Genomic DNA, 4741 nt, shown 5'->3' with positions numbered 1-4741 from the left:
TCAAGGCCAGTTTTCAGGACAGTATCATATTTTTCCAGCAAAGAACTCTCATGCCAAGATGGAAAGCATCGTAAAAAAATAGGTTAAGCGAGGGATTGATAAAGATGCTCGTAAAAGGAAAAAGGCTGAATGGGCTGAAATTGAGGGAAGTCGAGACAAGAACAATTCTAAAGTAGATATTTTATTCAATAGCACGTTAGTGAGTGCTTCCGACGTGAGAGCAGCACCTAGAAGACAAACACTCTGAATTGTTAGAGGGCGTATGCCTGGTGCAGCCTCATTAAATCTTCTAAATATTTCGTGGAATGCGGTTTCATCTGTTCCAAGACAACCAACCTCGCATTTAGAAAAGTTAAGACGCAAGCCAAGAAGTGATGCCTTCTTATTTATTTCTATTAAAGATGAAAGAACTATCTCGGGTTCACCACCAATTGTTCCATCGTCTAAGTACCAAATGTTTAATTCGGTATCCAGTGATTTAACTAAGGAGTGAATGGTTATAGCGAAAAATGCTGGACCCAGGGAATCACCTTGTTGTACACCTCTCTGAGAAGAAATAGTGTTTCCGTTGAAAAAAAGGTCACTTGGTTGATCATAAGATTGATAAACATATGGATAAATTGAAGGAAAATCATTCATCACTGTGGCAAGCATAGTATCCCGGCGAAGCTCATTAAATGCGTTACGAAAATCCAATTTTACAACCGCCTTAGTCGCACTGTGAGTAGAAGAGAAATAAACTCGGGCTGCGTAAACAGCTGCCTCGGCATCATTAGGAACACAAACACCAAGCTGATAGGGGGATAAAAAGTTCTTAACTGGCTCACGTATTCTAAAGCATACAATTTTTGCCGATATTCTGCGTCAAACATTCCGAACCGCTATGGGCCGAATACTACCATCCTTTTCTCTTAGCGCTGTAAGTTTGGCACCGAAAAACAGTGGGCGAACTTCCGTTGATACTTTTCCAGAAATAAATAAATTAAATAGATAACAATAAAATAAACAATGATATGTTAATTGTTGCTTTTCATATAATTTTAAATTTATAACATTAAGAATAAGCTATTGTTATAATCTACTGTTTCATTTAAAATTTTATATTAAAATGAATTATTGAACAAAATCGAAATGACATAATTACACTGAGTTTGCATTCATATAAATTACAATTTAAATATGTAGTTATAACATCAACAGAAAAAATTGTCCAGGGACTAATATTTACAAAACTATTCTTATTAGAGTACAAACACCTCATCCAGTTCCTTTCCAGGTGGTAAATTGCCAATGACCGACGAGACGTTACCACGTTGGATAGAAACAGATATGCGCTGTGTTAGATACATGTATCTGTTTTAGATACATTACAGATTTTAACATTGATCTGATAATGAAAATTCACTGTCCATAATCTATATATATAAAAGAGAACGTACAAATCCTTTGTTAGCTCATCACGCTAGTACGGCTGAACCAATTTCTTTCATTTTTGGGGGGTTATTAAGATTTGGACCCTAGATGGTTTTTATCATATCACTTTAATTTTCAATTACCAGTGTCTTGAGATAATTGACCATTCAAGTGTCCATAACGTACAAATCCTTTGTTAGCTCATCATAGCTAAATCTAACCGTATTTATATGCAACCCACATGACCGTGTCACTCGGCGGGTTAACATAAATGACAGGCGATATAATGTTAACATTTACTGCAATCTTCTATGGTTTTTATCATATCACTTGAAAGCGAAAAAGTAAAAATTATCTAAGTAACAAAGTTTATTGCGTTCCGGGGTGACCCCAGCGAAGCAGGGTGAACGCTGCTAGTTTCAAATAAATAGGTAATGTTTGTCGTTTTCACAGAATTTTAGTCCAAAATAGCACATGTCCAAAACATTATTTCACAACATTCGTCATCCTGGACACCATATCTTCACAGTATGAGAGTTTGGGTTAGGATAGAAATTTGGCCTATAATAGGTTGTTTTTTAAAGTAATTCTGAGAGTAAGAAAAATTGTTTTAAAGTCATTACGGATCCTACTCCTATAAGGACATTGTTTTTTTTTTTTTTTTACGTTTTGAAAACGAGAGTTGTTATGGGCCCCTGTTCGAGAAAAGCTGAGTGCATGGTTTGAATGGAAAGTGCATGATTTGACTTGGCCATGATAAATCTTTTACCTTGAAGTACTAGTTCGTGTTTGGACTAATAAAACCTTTTCTGCGGGATTTTTCTTTCTTTACCTAACATTGCTCCTTAAAGAGTAGACCAGGTTAGCTATAAAAGATGAAGCTAACCTTTCAAAATTAAAAGGTGTATGCTTGTCTTGTAAATGCACGAAAACTTTGTGGTGGACAAACACCATGCTCGTGGTTTTTTCGGGGTTCTCCCGTTTCCTCCCACCCAGACAGCACAATGCACGTACAGTACCCGTATAGCACATGTACAATTGCACGGATGAAACATGTGCATCATCTGTATAAATGCACGCCTGTACATGTGTTGCACATAAGCATTACAGGTCCTATTCAACATCTTCACGTGCGCAGTACATGTGCAATGCACGCGTCCTACACAAGTGATTTACACCTACCGCACAGTTGATTTACACGTAGCATGTATTCGATTTACATGTAGTGCACAGGTGATTTACATGTAGGACAGAGGTGATTTACACGTAGCACACAGGTGATTTACACGCAGTACCCAATGATTGACATTTAGGACAGAGATGATTTAGACGCAGTACCCACATGACTTACATGTAGGACACAGGTCATTTCCTTGTAGTGCAGAGGTGATATAAAAGCATATTCGAGATGCAACAAAAAAATAGCTTATATATTTGGTGCCTTACGCAGTAACACCATCTACAACACCCAGAATTTTTTTCGTTACAGGCTAGCCTGAAGGGCTAGCTGCCTTTCAGAGGGTTACGCCCTCTTTTAGGAACGACATTGGCGGTTAACAATGGAATGAGTATGTTGGATGGACTATAGCAGCAACATTTTGAAGGTGGAGACTTAAGGAACATTAATCCTTTACATTAGGTGCTGGTATAAACACAAAGGAGAAAAGAATACAGTATATTGATTTGAAGAAGTTAATTTATAATAAAGATTATAGACAGCCTTGTAAGAAAGTTGTATTTAGTTTGTATAAATAGACCTATAAAGAAATGTGGAAAATGATACGGCTCAGAAACTGGAATGAATTTGAGATCGATCCATGTAGACTTCGGACGAAAGTGAAGGTCACGAAGCTGTAAGGAAATATTTCCAAAATATGAGATCATTGAATATCAATTCTATTTAAGGCAATCTTGGTGAAGATAGGTTTAGGGAAACAAACACTTGTGTCGAAACTACTTGAATCCGCAATCTGAACTAGGTAAATACTATATATGATTTCACTTTAAAAATTTTTGCTTGTTAGATAATTACAAAATTACGAAAGTAAGCAAAGTCAATTCCTTTACGTCACTGCTTTCAATAACCGATAACAAATCATACCTATTATAAAGTGCCATTATTATTATTATCACTAGACTATAAATTAAATTAGCTTGGATAAGAAGTCATGAATTACCAAAAAAATCAAGGTTTTTTTTTTTTTTTAAATATACATTTACAGTGAAGTACTCGATGCATTTGCAGATTTGATATCAATGGCACCGGGACCGGACAATAAAGCTCTTTACTTTTCCGACTCGAAAATTACATCGAATAAACTAGCAGGTATGTAACATGTTTTTATTTTAATAATAAAATTGTGAAATTTTTTTTAAAAATTAAATTAAAACTTGAAACTACCTAGGAACTTGAAATTTGGCAGGAAGTAGGTGCTCACGAAGAAAATATTTTAGGGACGTGTAATAAAATTTATTTTACATATGGGCGGTGTTATGCAACAACCAGTCAACCCACAAAATGTAAAAAAAAAAAAAAATCAGTTAACCCTGCTGGAGGGTTCAAACATATGTAAGGAACATATTAAAAAATCCTGGTAACTCATTTGCGATCGATCTGCCATCTATGAAGAGAAAAGTCAACACACATACAGTGATATCTCATGGTGTCGAGAAACGTATCGTTGCGAGCGCGCTACGTATAGGGTACTCAAAGGTGTAACGAAAAATCGCTAACGGGGAGGTGATGTACTGTTCACGATAGAGGAACCGAAAAAAGGTGCAGGGGATAGTATGCGTAGCAGACAAGCTGCAGCTGAGTACTACAATTGCAATACGAAAAATAAGAATAAGAAACTGATCAGGTAAAGAGGTAAAGAAATGAAATGAAATGAAATCTCTGAGTTTTACGTCCCACGGTTATGCCAGCTAGGCTAAAGGAGACGGTGATGGTGAGAAATGAATGAAATGGTGGAATGAAGAATGTTGGAGGAAACGGGAGAACCCCGAAAAAAGTCACGAGCACGGTGTTTGTCCACCACAAAATCCAAAGAGCGCGAGCTGGGATCAAACCAGGGACCCCCAAGCACCGGAGGTGAACGCTCTACCATTGAGTCACCGCGCCCCCTAAAGAGATGAAGAGAGTCATACAGTATTGCATGATGCTGAAATGCACAAAAATGGGAACTCACTCTGTAACGACCCATCTTTCTGTTGGACCCTGGGACCCACGAATAATGGACTCGTCCAAGAATGTTGAAAAAAATAAAAAAAGGAAAAATATATGAAAAGAATAGTACTGTATTATTATTAAGGCTATTGTTGTTTAATG

This window comes from Thermobia domestica, chromosome 14 (assembly GCF_964235325.1).
Source record: "Thermobia domestica chromosome 14, izTheDome1.hap1.1, whole genome shotgun sequence".
NCBI classification, from domain to species: domain Eukaryota; kingdom Metazoa; phylum Arthropoda; class Insecta; order Zygentoma; family Lepismatidae; genus Thermobia; species Thermobia domestica.
This window is presented reverse-complemented; position numbering follows the sequence as displayed.